We start from the raw sequence: 17,995 nt of genomic DNA, 5'->3' as shown, positions 1-17,995 counted from the left end.
AAGCATACCAGGCTGACCTGCTCAAGGACCTGGATGACAGGGAGGAGGAGGAATCCGACGTGGTAGCTGAACCACAGATTTGTCCCTCCGAGCCACCAAAGAAACGGCCAGAGCCATCGGCCGTTGAATGGCAGCAATGGTGGCCATGGAGCGGCATCTGTGGTTGAATCTGTCTGATACGCAAGATAAGGACAGATTCTTCCTCCTAGACGGCCCGCTCTCGCCCTCTGGCCTTTTCGGCGACGCAGTCAACACTGGACAGAGCGTTGCAACCCGCACCCCTCCGCAAAAAGAACGGGGGTCGGGGCGACGCTCTCAGTCGGGGTCTTCTAGACCGAAGACGGCCACTAGGAAACAGTACGCCTTGAAGTGGAAACTTTCCGCTTCATGGTGCGGACAGTTTGTGCTCTGCCGGATGCGCTTTTATACTTTCTGGTGCTTACGTCACCCCGCTCGTGACGTCTCGCTGCTCCATTGAGCTGATTTGACACATGCTTCAGAACGCGATCATGCAGGGACATTCCCAAAGCGAATCTCGACGCAGCGTCTTGTTCCCTCGGGGAACCATGGTTACATACGTAACCTAGAGACGTTTACTGCTAAGACTCAACAAAACACCTGATTGCTGGTTTACAGTGTAATTTGAATGTGATCACTGACATTCATATTTAAGTTGAACCATGCCAGGTATGGAATAAAAAGATTGTTGGGTAGTTTATTGCTTGATTGTATTTATTAATCTGATTTAAACAACCTAACTTAAGCATGTTGAACTTAACTATCTCGCACGTGGACTGATGACAGCACAGAACACATTTTTTACCATTCACACAGAAGCATTTTTGCATTGAAAAAGGTGAGCCACGAGCAGTGGAATGGAACTTGAAAAGACTGCTTTAAAGCAAGCAGCTTTACAGTATTAAACATGAAAAACATTATCAGTGTCACTTTCACTTAGAATTACAACTTGATTTTCTGCTATAAAGCAGCTGTATATGTATATGAATATGTACAGAATATATCATTCAATATTTTAAGGAATTGCAAAAGCTGAATAAGCGATCAAAGCCTACTGAATAATCAGTGAAATAATCGACGATTAGTCGATTAATCATTCTAATAAGTGTTAGATTAAATAATTTTGTTGCAGCCCTATTAAAATAATCATGTTTAACATAAACAAAAGTAAAACACATGCATTATTTATTATCTTAGTTTAGTCCAGTTCCCTATCGAAACAGTCTCTCCCATTGCATATGGACAGTTATGGGGGAAACTCATATTTACTCAGAATGCTGAAGCTGTAGCTGCATGAACAAATGGCAATTCAGCCTGCCAAAACAGGCAGAGCCGACTGCATGTTTAAGCAGCCTGTATTCTTCAATGAAGGAAAGTGGACAGTGTGCTGATTTAGTGTGCTGATTTGCATCCTCCCCAAGGCTGTGGAGGAACTCGTCTTGGATTGGTCTAAAGAGACCGTCCCCAGCCACTTAGACAAATGGTACCTGCCAGGATGCCATCAATGATCCTCCCGCCAGAGGATGGCTCCTTTTTTTCAGAAAGTTCACGATGAACTTACCAGGTCATGGTGCGCCCCCTACTCTGGAAGAGGCAGTCTCGCTGTGCATCTCTGCGCTGGGGTTGAAGGCTCATGCCGTGCACCCATTTAAGCCCTGCAGCACCACCTCCACAACAACTGTTTTGGTTTCGCGCAAAACTAAGACCACTGCAGAGGCGATCAGCAAGACCATGGCCAACATGGTGGTGCTAGAGCACCATTTTTGGTTGAATCTGAAGGATTTAAAAACTTCAATTTCCCGCTAACATTTGAGTGCTGTTAAGCTGATTCTTAAACATTGCTGATTGGCCAATGTGTTCACGCGCTCAACAGATATAACTGTGATTGGCTACAATGATTGGCTCTTCACCGAGCGCTAACACAGAAGCACACGGGAGCATTTGAAAGCTGCGTCTATCAGCGAATCCCTAATATATCTGCACATAGACGGATCCGCTGACATTTTTAGGGGAAATGGATGTTTTTAAAATTTCAGTACCGATAGGTACCGAAGTCAGTACTTTTGACAACACTAATTCATAATGCAGATTTCCATCTGCCTAAGAGGGGGAAGGGCCGTGTTCACGCACTTTTACAAAGTGAAAAAAAAGACGAAAGACAGTTTGAAGGGCAGAACTGTATATTGATAAGCCACCCCCAGCCCAGGATAGCTTTCCAAGCTTGGAGCTGGGTGGCAAGTGGTCTGAGTTTTTTTTTGTGGCAGGTTGCCACACGGGGTAGGGAACTGAAATTTGTGGTAATGTGAAGAGGAGATGTGCTTTTTTGAGTGCATGCGTGCACTATCACAGCGGAAATTTGCTTGGGCATGTGCTGAGTGGGAAGGACAGGCCTAGCCTAAACAAAACTTCCATCGCCCAGAGCTAAACGAAGGGAAGCAAGTGCGAGAATTCTTTGAGGGCGATCCAGCCTCTAAAGGACCTGACCCTTTCCTCTTCCTTTCTTCATTGAGATCAAGATGGCTTCTGCGGGTCAGGGTCCAATGTCACTGTGGGGTGGGATCGTTGTTAGTGGGAAATTGATGTTTTTAAAAGCCCCTTGGACTGAAAATCAATTTAGTCAAGAGCTCTCTGTCTTCCAGTCAGCGGGTCGTCTTCCTGGGGACAGTTATCGACTTGGCCGAGATGTGGGCATCGTTCACATTGGGGGCTTCTCACCCACTCAGAGATTTCCAGAAAATGCTTGGCCTCATGACAGCCACCTCCTCTGTGATTCCATTGGGCCTGCTTCATATGTGGCCCCTCTAATTATGGCTCAAAGCCTGTTTATAGTCACACGCTTGGCTTCTGGGATGGCTTTGCCTCAAGGTCACCCACCGCTGCATCAGAGGCGTGGCCCCTTGGAAGGCCCCTCGCCTGTATCAGACAGGCATTCTATTGGGCCTGGCCTCCAGAAGGAAACTTGGGGAGCACTGTACAATGGCAGACTAGCTTTCGGTGTTCCTCTTCCAGCCTGGAGTAACGGCTGAACATCAACTGTCTCAAAATGATGGCGGTTTTTCTAGCCCTGAAAACATTCCTTCCAGCCTTAAGGGGGCACCACGTCCTCATCCATTCTGACAACATGACGGTGGTAGCCTTTATAGATCACCAAAGCGGTTTCAGGTCATGCTCCCTTTACAGAATGGTGAGACGCCTGTTCGTATGGGTGCAGTGCAACCTCACTGAGGGCAGTCCATGTGCCGGACAGACACAGACTGAATTTGGACACCTATTATGCCTATTTTTACAATATGTAATATATGTCTCAGGTGTCCCCAGAATGTGCCTGTGAAGTTTCAGCTCAAAATACCCCACAGATAATTTATTATATAATTTTGAAAAGGCCCATTTGGAGTGGAAGCAGAAACACACTCTTTTTGTGCATGTCTTTTTAAATGCAAATGAGCTGCTAATCCCTGCCCTCTTTTCCAGAATAGGACTGTGCCTTTACAGCTTGTACCTATGATGCTCTGCTAAAAAACATCTGTTTGGTTTTGATTATCATGTCTACTGCGCTGAAATCATACATTTTAAACCATATTCGTTTAAACTTCTGATATAGGGTTTCCTGAGTGAACACATCCGAAGCACATGCACAGAAAGCGGCTGTACTAAACTAAGTTCTCTTTAATGTCTTATTGCTTAAATTGTCAAATACACACAAGTTTATGTTAAAAACACATGAGTTACAAAAACAGTCGGTTATGTCTGTGAAGGTAAACAGCTGGGAAAGAAATCGCATGTTTATATTAGATCTGTGTGGCAGCAGCGTAATATACAGTAAATAAATCAATAAATCCACTGCTCTCTTATTTCCTCTGACGCTGGGCCTCTAAATAGTGATCTGTGCTCGTCAGTGCATTCAAAGACAGAACAGTTAGCATGCTTTGCTTGAACTTTTGCCATGGTGTTAGAACTGGTACACTGTTGTCGCTTGCAAAAACAAAATGACGATGCCGTGGGTGGAAACGTGCAGATTAAGGTGTGTAAATATTATAATAGGATCCCATTACCACATCACAGGGGCAGTGAAAACTGATGTGCTCATTTTTTTCACATGCTTACAGAAAAGGCTTACCAATACAGAGTTACTAGGTTGTCCTTTTTCACGTTTTCTGGGTTCAGATATTAGTCAGTGCTTCCTGCCTTGAGATTGGTCTTAACGACTGTAGAGTTGTCCTCATACCAAGACACAGCTGTGTACCTAAGGTGCTCTCCACTCCGTTCAGAGCATAAGTCATTACTCTTCTAGCTCTTCCTAACCCAGAGGATGAGCAGGGTCCTAATTTACTCTGCCACGTCTAGAGCACTCTAGCCATTTCCGGCAATCAGAGCAGCTCTTTATATGCTTCAGAAGCCACTCTAAAGGGCTGCCAGTTGTGAAGCAGATACTCCCGCTGGATAGTAGACGCTATGGCTCTGGCTTTCTACTCAGTGTGCTTACAGTGTCCTCTTAGAGTGAGGTTACTAATGAAACCTCGGTTCCCTGAGAAAACAGGAATGAGCGTTGCTTAGTCTGCCATGCTATAAAGCTGCACGTGAGTCGATGACTGTTGCTATCAGTCAAAAGACTCTGACAAAATGGCATTCAGAGACCGTCTTGGCTTGGCTGTTTTCACCACCACAGACTTTTAGTTATTTCTTATCACTTATCTCCTGTCTGTAATTTGTTCATCACCATGACTATTTAAGTTGCTCTTTGTTCAGTGCTCAGTGTCTTGTACTGTTTGTGTATTGTGCACACTGTTTCATAGCTTGGCTTGCTATTTTAATTTATTTATTTTGTTTTCTTTAGTAAACCATGTTCTATTTGCTCAGTTTTCAAATTCCTTTCATCATCTTTGGACCTGAACGTTACAGAAAAATGGACCCTCAAAATGTGTAATTTGGACAAATTGGCAGAGGAGTAACCTCTAGCATTACATCAAAGAGGTCGGCCACTGGAGGATTTTGTTGACGATTTCTTGGAACTGTGCCACCAGTTTAGTTGGGATGAGTACACAAATGAAAGTGCATTTTTGGAATGGGCTCAATGATGAACTGCTTCAAATAATGTTGCTGGGGAACGACAGCTGCTCATCATTTGAATCCCTCTAGTACACTTTATGTATGGTGGGTTCTCTACTAATTGTAGAGGAGGAAGCCTGCTCCAAACCAGATATATTCATCTCAAACCTGCCTGCCCAAGACCCTCCAGTGAACCACACAGAGCCTTCATTACCTGCATGCTCCACTGAGGCCAGTCATTCCCTCTGCTCTGCCTTCAGCCCCTCACCTTCCACCCCTTTGACTCCAACAGGCTCCTCCTTCCCTCCAGCTTCACCTCAGTCCTCGGTCACTCTGGCTCTGCCTCAGTCCTCCAGCACCCTGGCTCCACCTTGGCTGCTTGTCACCACAGCCTCACCTCGGCCTCTAGAATCTTCTTTGTTGCTCTGACTTTGCAGATCTTCAGCTCCACCTGGGTCTCCACCTTCAACTGCTCCACCTCAGTCAGTCATCTCCTTGGTTTCGCCTAGCATCCCCATCAAGGCTGCACTATGGCTTCTCCCTCCCTCAGTTCCGCTGTAGGTTACTTACCTCCTGGCTGTCTCCTGGGTCACTCTGAGGTCTCGTCAGCCATTTCCTCCACAATGGCTCTTCCCTCCATTGACTCCACCATGGGCAATTGTCCTGGCTGCACTTTGGGTCTCTACCACCTGGCTACTGTTCCCATAATTTCCTCCATGGCTGCTTCCTCCATCCATTCCTCCTTGGTTTTTTTTTCTGCCTGCTCTTACCAGCCCTTCACCTGCTTCTCTCACTAGCCCTTCACCTGCTCCTCGTCCTCCTCCAAAGCCACCACCCCCACTCCATAATCTCTTCTGTTACAGAGCAAGTTCGTTTTTTCCAGGGTGTACTTTCACTTTTCTTGCAATTTAACATTGCAAAGGCCTTTAGAGTAGACTGACCAAATATAATGTTGATGTCATTAAATCTCTAGGGGGAGTTTGTTAGAGCGTAAAACATGACACTTCCTGCTGCCAGCAGGTGGCACTATGACTATAACTGAATATGGGCATGGGCATGTGTTCAGGACAGGACTCTTATCAAACGTGAAGATTTGGGCAGATCGGACATTGTCTGCCTGAATTATAACAACTTCCTATTTCATGGCGAAACATGAAGTTTGTCACGCCACCACAGACACACCCTTCAACGAAAACTCAACATCTTTGCAATTTAATGTCACAAAGGGCTTTAGATTACACTGACCAAATGTGGTGTTGATCTGTTTAAATCTCTAGGAGGAGTTCGTTTAAATACAACGGCTGAAAATGGCAAAAATAACAGACTTCCTGTTGGGTTTCGGACTTCGTATACCTGGGGAGTTTTTTGTAGGTATTAGTGTGTTACATGTGTCTACCGAATTTCGTACATGTATGTGAAACATAGCTCGAGCGGCACTTCGTTGAAATTTTATAGGTGGTGCCATTTTGCCACACCCACTTCTGAAACCCATATCAGATGTAAATTTTCACCACTTCTGGTGCGTGTGCAAAGTTTCATGAGGTTTCGAGCGTGTTTAGGCCCTCAAAAATGTGATTAATTTTGGAGAAGAAGCAATCCCAATAGGGTCCTCACGCCATCGGTGCTCAGGCCCTAATTAAAATGAAAACAGGAAATATACAAATAAAATCTAATTCAAAATATTAACAAAGACTATAATAATATGTCAATGATACTAAAGTAACACTGGTCCCAGTTTCTGCCTGCAGTCATTTGAATAAACATTCCTCTCTCTCTCTCTATCTCTCTCTCTCTCTCTCTCTCTCTCTCTCTCTCTCTCTCATGTGTCATAGCCTGGATTACTGTAAGACACAGAGGAAAGCTCAGTCTCAAGTGATGATCTGCTTCAGCATGAGGACCCTTCCTGTCAGCTTTCTCCTGCTGCTGGTGAGTTAAAGCTCTGTGTGATGTGATAAACTAGAGCCGCTCGCACTGCCTCATGTTTCTCTGCTCATATTTAGGCATTTATGTTGCAGGAACTCAGTCTGTCAAACAGTACCAAGCCAGTTTTATGAACAATGGGCTACAGAAGGTTTGCTTTCCATTGAATGATTAGCTGATGTGATTGTTTGCCATGCGTCAGAACTGTAAAGTAACAGCATGCTTGAAGTAGTTCTGTTGAATTGGATTTGTTACATGGATTTATGTAACAAAGGTAAATACTGAAACAAATGAATTGCTCATTGTTAGTTAATAAATTAGCTAATGGGACATTATTCTAAATTGTTACCAAACATATATAGTTTTAATACAATCTGCACAGTTGAGAGCTTCATTTTTCAAGGTTTGACATGTCATTAAAGGAATTTGTGATGTGGTTTACAAATGTATTTGTCCTCAAGCATTCGGAGAAACATAAACATGCTTTATGATACATAAAAATACACATCATACACATACTATTGACAGAAAACACCTATATATTCATTTGGCAGTAGTCCTGAACTTGAGGGTTGTCAATGTGCACTATAACCTCTGTGCTATCATTCCAAAATCAGAAATAAATAAGATATAATTGATAGTTAATCTTTTCACATTACATCAGGAAAAAAACAAACAAGTCAAGTAAAGTTAAATCATAAATAATATTCCTGCCAGACTAAATGAAGGGACTTTCACCCTGACATTACGAATAAAGAATTATTTTTGTTACTGCACCAATTCACTACTGGGGATTCTTTGGTGAGCAAGTGATGTAATGATACATTTATCCAAACCTGTTCCCATTAACAAATAAACTCATCTACAAATTGGATGGTCTGAATAAACATTCAGCAAATTTGATTTTTTTTTGTGAACTTTTTTTTTTTTTTAACACTGCAAAATGTGTTCAGTGGAGCTGATAACTTTGTGAAAGTGTGAAAGCATCCAATGTTAGAAGAAATACACTTTTTCATTTCAGCTACATGTTTAATTAGTGTTCTGAGTTCTCACAATGCTGCAAAAAAATTATTGCAATGAATCAGGGCCTCGGTCATCTCATCACAACAAATACGGAAAATCCAGGAACAGACTGCATGGTAATTTCATCACACAACATACAGTAACTGTTTTTCAGTAATGTTTGATTTCGTGCATTTTATTTATACCAAATGTCGTATTTTTTTGATTGCGGTCAGTTTAAGTGCCGGCGATGCAGTGTTGCCAGATATTGCTACAAAAAAAAAAGGAAATTATTTCCAATCTTTTGCAAATAAGATAAGATAAAGATATCGCTGACCATAAACTGCAACTACCTACTTTATTAATTTTCTAAAGTGTCAAATTAAGTGGAAAAGACAAGTCCAAAAACGCTTATCTGATCTGGCAACACGGTGGCAACTCTCAGTCACAAGAAGTGTTGCCAAGTCTGCTGTTTTCCCGTGGAATTGGGCTACTTTAACACTGTTGCCGCAGGTTGTTTTTGATGTCCGTGGGTTGAAGCGACCCCAATAATCTCATAGCCCCTAGAATGCTAATTTACCAGGGGAACCCAACAAAAACCATGTATTTTACACCCCGGAACGAGATTTTAAACGGGGACCCCCTCGAAACGCCATTGGGCTAGTTTTGTTGTGAAAACCTGGCAACCCTGCTCAGAAGTCTCTCAAGACTCATTCACTTCGCAGCGTCTCGCAGCAATCATTTTCATACCACAGACACTAAACATTCTTGCAAACGGTCTAAACTGAATTATACATGTCATGCAGACATTCATATGAGGAGTTTAACATCAAATTAGTCATTAAGAGAACAAATTTTATTTTTGAACATGAAAAATTTACAGAGGTGGCCTCATAGCTGGCTACGGGCCTGGTTGATGCTTTATTTTTCGTTAATTTAGCCACTGTATTGAATAAATACCTGGGGTTGTGTTTGTTTTCTTCTAAAAGAGACGAAAAGTAATCAGATCTAGCAGTATTCAGAATAATGTTTTTCTGTAGGAGAAGGTACTTTCCCACCATGCAATACGAAACACTTCTAGTTTAGTTTTCTTCCAGCTGCGCTCCATTTTCTGGGCTGCTCTCTTTAAGGCGCGAGTGTGCTCATTATACCACGGTGTCAAACTGTTAAGCGTAAAGGAGCAACCATATCTAAAGTGCTAGAAAAGAGAGAGTCCATAGTTTGTGTTACATCAAGTTTTTCTGAGCTATTGGATATGCTGAGGAATTTAGATAAATCAGAAAGATTACTTAAAAAGCAGTCTTTTGTGGTAGAAGTAATGGTTCTACCATATTTATAACAAGGAGTTGAATCTACAGCTTTAGCTATATGGAGTACACACAAGACTAGATAATGATTCTGAGATATCACCGCTCTGCTGCAGAATTTCAACGCCATTAACATCAATTCCATGTGACTGTATTAAATATAGAGTATGATTTCGACAATGAGTAGGTCCTGACATGTGTTGTCGAACCACAATAGAGTTCAGAATGTTTATAAATGCTGATCCCAATTAATCTTTTTTTTCACAATTTTTCATAATCAACATGGATATTAATATCACCAACAATTAAGACTTTATCTGCAGCCAGCACTAACTCAGATAAAAAAATCTGCAAATTCTGTAATAAAATCTGTATGGTGCCCTGGTGGCCTGTATACAGTAGCCACAGTAACATCAATTAAATTGTTATTCTTAAATTGGTTTGGATATTTTTGTATTTTCTAGTTCAGGGAACAGACACAGTCTCTACAGAGTGATATGTGAAAGTCTCTATGTGCTGAGAATTAACTGGTCTATAGGATGCCATAAAGTAAATTTACTGCAATTAAATTATGTCATCATTTACTAACCCTCATGTCATTCCAAACCGGTATGAGTTTCTGGTATGAAGATATTTTGTAGGATGCTGGTAACTAAAATATCTGGTTATGCTTGACTTCTATTGTATTGTAAAAAACACTTCAAAGCAAATCAAATGATCTTTTATGTTCCACAGAAAAAAAGTCATACAGGAAAGACATTAGAGTGAGTAAATGATGACATTTAGGTGTACAATAGTAACATCTGTAAAGACTTGACACCTAATTTAAGTAAGACTGTTATTTATCTTTCTTATTTAATGAAATGCCACCAAAGACAAGATCACAGCTATCGTCAACCATGGAAGCTGGTGAGGGGCGGGAAGCAGCGCATGATTCCACAGAGGCAAATGTGCTACAGCCGGCCGGAGGTTCTGCATCTGGGGGAGAGCCAGCCTTTACAGCGTTGGCAGATATGTTTCAGACCTTCCTGCAGTACCAAAAGGAAAGGGATGAAAGACAGGAAAAAGACATGGCGCGACTAGAGCAACAGTTTAAAGTTCTCACACATCAAGTCACACAATTGCAGATGGACGTTGAACACGCCAGACACGGGTCGGGACCACCTGCTGACCGATCAGCGACGGGGGGCCCAGCTCTGGGTTTTCAACTGCCCAAATTACAGGAGGATGACGACATTGAGAACTATCTGACCACTTTTGAAAGACTGGCGCAAGTGTACAGGTGGCCAAAAGGCGATTGGGCTGTTCATCTCATTCCGCTGCTCACGGGGAAAGCGAGGACGGCGTTCGTCGCTATGTCGCCCGCATTGATGATGGATTATGATCGTCTGAAAGAGGTGATTCTTAAAAAATATGAGATTAGCACTGAAACGTATAGACTGAGATTTCGTGCTTTGGATACACCAGTTGATGAATCACCTATGGAGTTATATGTGCGTCTGAAAGACTTGTTTTCCAAGTGGGTGAGACTTGATTCTACCACTAAAACGGACATGATGGAAACTGTGGTTCTGGAACAGTATATGCGGGTGTTGTATCCTGAAATTCGAACATGGGTGAAAGAGAGGAGCCCTGGGACGGCAGCAGAGGCAGCGAACTTGGTCGAGGATTATATCGCGGCAAGAAAAGGGTCCTCGGGAGTGTTCCGGTATGCCGGCAGCCTACAGGGCAGCAGAGGTAAGTCTGGGGCGTTGGGAGGGAGTGCGTGCTCTAGATCTCAAACTCAGGTTTTAAAACCCAGCTACCCTAAGCCCGTACCCCCTGTACTAGTACGTCAGTCAGTAGCTAAGGGTGAGGTTGTATGTTACAACTGTGCAGAATCAGGCCATATAAGCACTCATTGTCCGATTTTAAAGCCTAAATCAGCGAGTTTGTGTTATTTACTGAGCCCTTTGATGACATCAATGGCGAGCAAAGAGCCGACTGTTTCAGTTTTGTTGAATGGCAAGCTAGTAACAGCTTTAGTAGATACAGGTTGTGCACAGATGCTGGTAAAAGAGCAGTATGTGCCAAGGGAGACATGGACTGAAAGTACGGTTTCTGTATGTTGTGTACACGGGGATAGGTCAGATTTACCAACTGCTGAAGTGTACATCGAGATTAACAAACAGCCGTACTTGATGAAAGTAGGAATTGCTGCTACATTACCATATCCGATTGTCTTAGGTACGGATATGCCGATTTTAGCAGATTTGGTGCAGGAAACCGCTTGGTGTGGGGTTGTAACGAGAGCACAAGTGCAAAGGTTAACTGATTGTTCACAACCACAAAATTTTGCACAACAGACCCTTCATGAAATGCCATTTTTCAATGATGAGATAGTAGCTGACACAAAGCTAAGTGTTGATGAGAGGTTGCAAAACCACAGGTATGGTATGGCTGACGTTTTGGATACGCCACGGCAGTTTGAACTGGAACTGGAAGAGCCAGATGGGCTTGATTCGAATTTTTGCATACCCAATGAGCTAGCAGAATTGCAGAAGGAAGATGCTACTTTGGCAGACTGTTTTAGTAGAGTTGGCAAAGGAACCAATGTAGATATGTTGAAGGGTGACAGGTTTCTGGTGAAACAAAACCGGTTGTATAGACAATCTAAGGAAGAGGGTACGCAGCTTGTGTTACCGGAAAAGTTTCGTGAACAGGTGGTAGAACTTGGTCATTCAGTGCCATGGTCAGGACACTTGGGGTTCACGAAAACGTTAATGAGGATTGCAAAGAGATTTTATTGGCCAGGTATGTATAGTGAGGTGAAGGATTACTGTAGGACCTGTCCGGAATGTCAGTTAACAGCGGGCAAAGCACCTGCTAGAGCACCTTTAGTATCAATTCCTGCAGTTGACACTCCTTTTGAGAAAATAGCAGTAGATGTTGTTGGCCCTTTGCAAAAGACCCAGAAAGGCAATAGGTTTATCCTTGTAATTTGCGATTATGCTACCAGATACCCGGAAGCATACCCATTAAGGCAGGTTACTGCAAAACAGGTGTCAAATGCACTGCTCCATTTTTTCTCACATGTAGGCATTCCGAAGGAAGTGTTAACTGATCAGGGCACGAATTTCATGAGCCATATACTGAACCAAGTCTATCAGCTGCTGGGTATTAAAAGAGTGCGCACTAGTCCCTACCACCCCCAGACTGATGGGCTGGTGGAACGTTTTAATCAGACCATTAAAAACATGCTAAATAAATTTGTGTTTGAAAGTGGCAAGGACTGGGACAGATGGTTGCCTTATCTTCTTTTTGCTTATCGTGAGGTGCCCCAAGCGTCCACGGGATTTTCGCCCTTTGAACTGCTTTTTGCTCATCATGTCAGGAGACCGCTGGATGTGTTGAAGGATAGCTGGGAGGACAATGATAAGCCACGTAAGCGAAACTTACTTTCATATGTGCTGCAAATGAGAAAAAAGTTACAACAAGCATCCACCACAGCCAGAGAAAACTTGCAACAGGCTCAGGTGAAACAGAAAGCCTGGTATGACAGAAAAGCCAGGGCGAGAGTGTTCCAGCCTGGAGATCAAGTCCTACTATTGCTGCCGACATCCGAAAATAGACTGGTGGCGAAATGGCAAGGTCCGTTTAAGGTGAGAAGGAAGCTGGGTCCAGTTGATTATGAAATTGAAATGCCTTTCAGACAGCAGCCATTACAGGTGTTTCATGTCAACTTGCTGAAAAAGTGGCATGACCGAGCTTCCCGTCCAGAGTCAGCAGTAGTGCCTAAACAACAGCTGTTGGTGAGAGCTTTTTACACGGACGAGGAATCAGAAGAGCAGTATTTACCTGTTCAACAAGATGAGAGCTGTCTGGACCTTCAACATTTGAGTGTGGAGCAGAGGGGACAATTGTTGGAAGGTATCCCTCAGCGACTCTTTCTCAACTCACCTGGTAAAACAGACCTTGTTGAACATCGCATCTACCTGAAAGACGATAAACCTATTCATCAACACCCATACAGAGTGCCACAGAGGCTGGTGCCTATAATGAAACAGGAGATTGAAGCAATGCAAAAGCTTGAAGTTATAGAACCATCGGCCAGTGAATGGAATAATCCCATTGTATTGGTTCCAAAGAAAGATGGAACGGTAAGATTTTGCTTGGACTTTAGAAAATTGAATGCAGTAAGTAAATTTGACCCATATCCCATGCCTAGAGTGGACGAGCTAGTAAAGAGACTGAGTAATGCACAGTTTCTCACCACTCTGGATTTGTGTAAAGGCTATTGGCAAATCCCCTTAAGTCCAGATAGCAAGGAACTAACTGCTTTTAAAACACCATTTGGGCATTACCATTTCCGGGCCTTACCATTTGGGCTTCATGGGGCACCTTCAACATTCCAAAGGATGATTGACCAGATTCTCAAAGGCACTGAAGAGTTTTCAGCAGCTTATCATGATGATGTAATCATCTTCAGTGAGACTTGGGAACATCACGTGCAGCACGTGAATGAGGTGTTGTCCAGGATCAAAGCAGCCGGGCTGACTATACGCCCTGACAAATGTAGTATTGCCAGAGCCGAAACCACTTACCTAGGATACGTTCTGGGGCATGGGGTTATACGTCCTCAAGTGGGGAAGATCGAAGCCATTAAGCATGCTGAGCGACCGGTAACTAAGAAACAGGTATGATCTTTCCTTGGTCTAGTGGATTGGTATAGACGCTTCATCCCTCAGTTTGCTACGAGAGCCGTAGCTCTTACTGACCTTACTAAGAAAGATAAATCTAACAAGGTTGAGTGGACTATGGACTGTGACAATGCTTTTAATGATTTGAAAAATGCTTTGTGTAGTGAACCGGTGTTGCAGAGCCCAAAATTTGATCAGCCATTCACTGTGCAGACGGATGCTTCAGAATTCGGTCTGGGGGCTGTACTTCTGCAAGGGGGCCAGGATCAGTTGCGGCCCATTGCCTATATCAGTAGGAAACTTCTCCCAAGGGAGACAAGGTACTCTGTTGTTGAGAAGGAATGTTTAGCTGTGAAGTGGGCACTGGACTCTTTTAAATACTACCTTTTAGGTAGAAGGTTCACTCTGGAAACTGATCATCGGGCCTTAACTTGGTTGGGGCGAATGAAGGACACTAATGCCCGCATTACAAGGTGGTTTTTATCAATGCAACCTTTTGTTTTTGATGTGCTGTATCGTAAGGGCCCTCAGAACTGTACAGCGGATTTCCTCTCTAGGACACCACAGGGGGTGTCAAAAAGAAGGGGGAGGAAATGTCACGGAGCTAACCCATGACCATTTATGAACTATGGGCACGTACCCTCATAACACACACACACACACACACACAGAGCAGGTAGCATTACACGGTCTGTTTGCCGGCATTGACATCTGTACACGGACTTATGTAATACTTGAATTAGACGAAGCTGTGTAGGATGTGTTTGGTGTGTGTTGAGTTAATGTGTGTATTATGTTCATGGGGAAGTCTGTACATGTTCAATGTGTTGTGTGATTTAGCCAGTTAACATAACGTGACAGCATGTATAAGTTCTGTTTATACCAATACTCATTGTACAAATAACCATAAGACTTATTCATGGTGTTAAAACATTTATTTGATAGTTTATACAGATTAACAGATATACTTACTAGCAGTGAAACATCAGTTGCCAAATCTGTGCTGTACAAACCTTGAGGTATTTAAACCTGGTATTTGTGTCACCTGAATAGGTGTTTGAGGTGTCCATGTTTTCTTGAGGTCAGTAGAAGGGTCCATACAGTTGCAGTGAAACAAATGTATTTCTGGGTGGTCTTTCATGCTTATGTCTTGTGGGTTTAAAACTGTATTGATATTCGGCTAAAGGTTGTATATGGTAATTGTGCCTGGGCTTACCCATAGAGTGGTACGCTCCTGAGGGCGGGGTTTAGAATGTAAAATGCCGCAAGAGATGTGCTCTGGCAGCAAGGTTGGCGTGCTCGTGCTCCTGTTTGATTCACAATGGCAGTGAACGGACTTTTTAAAATTGTATAGTTTTGATTGTTTTGTTTTTGTAATATGTCTAACTTGATTCTGGTTACCTTTGTCACCGATTGCACAATAAATGCACCTGCAATGGGACTTTAGTGGACTGGTTACTTTTTACCCCGGCCGCAAAGGCTATTCCGGACATTTATCTTTTAAGTTCATAAAATATATTTGAAGAGAAAAAAGTTTACTCATTAATGCATATGATGCAGGTTTTAAAGCGGTTTATTATGCTAAAATTATGCTTTGTAATTGCCATTTTGAAATTTACCATAATTCTTGCATAAAAGTCACAGTTCAACTGTAGTAGGCCTATTAGTAAGATCATGATATGTATGGTTTCCAAAATAAATAATAATACATTTTTGCAGTTGTAGTAAAAAAAAAAAAAAGTGTAAAAATAGTAGTAAACGATTCTCTAAAAGTAATTTCTAACCTATATTTATTATAAGTAATTATATCCATGGTGTACTCTGTCCATGGTGTACTCTGCCTGAGCAGGTCTCCTCTGTCCCTGAGGCAGTGTTGCATATTCAAACTGGAGTGGCAGGGAGTATTGGGTTCAGGTTGGTCTCGAAACTGGGCTGAAAAGTCGTGCTCTCACCAATGGAGGTAATGTTCATTCACCCCAGATGTTCAGTTAGGTCAGGGTACTCATCCATCAAAGTTGGACTCGGTGCAACCTGAGGACTGTGAGCTCTGGCAGCTGCTTTACTTGACATCAAAATGCACTCTTCTGTCTCTGAGTTTGTCTGATGTACAGTACCTTCTCACTGGTCTGAGAGGAGCCACTCTGGATTTCCTGATGCTTGGCTGACAGGTGAAGTGGATCTGGAATGACCCACTGTGCTCTGTGACTCTTCTTCTGCTCTGGTTTGCTTGGTGGGCACCGATGAGACATCGGTCCACTGAGCTCATAGTCTGCCAAGCGAGCTGGTGGGTTCACTATTCTGCTATGTGGTACAATGGGAGCATCGTTCACTGGATGAGATATCCTTAGCTGCAGCCGTTCACTCATCTGGCTTGAAGGATTATGTACAAAAACTTGGGATGTAAAAACCCTTTCTATTCTGGTTTGAAAGGGTTAAACGACTTGCAGACCCCTTGTTTTGTGGGGCTTATAATAAGTCCCTGTAATGTTAATGTTTCTGATGTATAAGGAAAAGAGTACCCCCAGATGTTTTTATTTTATAGAGTTCATTTTGATAGCTATGTGTTCTAAATTCATGATGGGTTTAATGTATAAAATGTGATTTATACCTCAAGTAGGCAAATGTAGAGGGCTCTAGCAGAAGAAAGGTGCAAGCAAGGATTAGAAACAGAACAATAACTGCTTGTGATGTTAGTGAACTTACGCACAGTTTAGTGTGCGCTGTGAATAAGCACTTCTGTGATGTAGGTTGAGAAAAAGAAAATGATTAAATTAACCCTTAAAACTATGCACACCTGGAACTTCTTTCATTTTGGCATGCAACATTCTTATATGAGGAGTCAGCAAAAGAATAGACTAGAAATTCTCGCGATGGCGCCGACGCTGATGGCTGCCTCCGTGGCGTGCTCCGCAGTTGTTTTTATGTTTTTGTTAGTTTGTCCTGTCTTTAGTTATATCCCTGCAATCAGTTTCACCAGAGACGAATTGCTGGACATTCGGAAGTACACACCACCCGATATTTCACCGGTTTTTGACTATTCTGATGTTTTGCTGGACATTGTAGTCGGGGGAGCTGTGGCGCTGATCAAGCGCTTCAGGACGCACAGACGGGGGAAGCGAGCCGGCGCCCTCGTCAATCTCAGGCAGCGCAGATTCAGAACGCCGTTGCCTAGCATTCATCTGACACAGGAACAGTTTCTTTCCTCAGGCAATCCATCTCATGAACACTTGACAATAACTGTGGAACACACACTATTTATTCACTCATACACTTATTTATCTAACACATGCTCAGTCTACATTTCAATTTGCACATAATATACCTGTACATACAACTGTCTATTGTTATATACCTGTACATACAATTGTCGATTTGTATATTTTTATTCCTTATTTACTTGTTCTATTTTTTATTTATTTTTATTATCTGTTTTTTTTTTGTTCTGTCACTGTCATTCTGTTGCACTGTGGAAGCTTCTGTCACGAAAACAAATTCCTCGTATGTGTAAACATACCTGGCAATAAAGCTCATTCTGATTCTGATTCAGAAAGCCGACTAAGACAGTACACTGGAAAATCTACCTTTTCCACAGAATTTTGCAATAGTTTCCAATGTAATAGTCTAGAAATTTACAAATAATAAACTAGAAAGATTACTAATACAATACAACTAACATTAAAAATGACTATAACATGCAAGTTGCCTCTAAATAGCATTTGAATACAAATAAACCACTAATAAAACTGGGCCTTTTTTATAGAAGCAGTCCAAGTGCCTGAAATTCAGTGCCCACTGACTCCTGCCTATGGTGGAAACAGAAAAATCAGCATTATAGAAGAGATATTTATATATCTGTGGTTTGGTATATTAAAGGGGGCAGTCATGGCCTAATGTTTAGAGGGTCAGACTTGTAATCTGAAGGTTGTGGGTTCGAGACTCAGCACAGGAATTGTAGGTGGGGGAGTGAATGAACTGCTCTCTCTTTCCACCTTTCCCCAGGCACTGCAGCCAATACAACAATAA

Source organism: Sinocyclocheilus anshuiensis, unplaced genomic scaffold (assembly GCF_001515605.1).
Source record: "Sinocyclocheilus anshuiensis isolate Anshui unplaced genomic scaffold, SAMN03320099.WGS_v1.1 scaffold1857, whole genome shotgun sequence".
Classification (NCBI taxonomy): Eukaryota; Metazoa; Chordata; class Actinopteri; order Cypriniformes; family Cyprinidae; genus Sinocyclocheilus; species Sinocyclocheilus anshuiensis.
The sequence above is the reverse complement of the archived record's forward strand: the minus strand, read 5'-3'. Positions refer to the sequence as shown.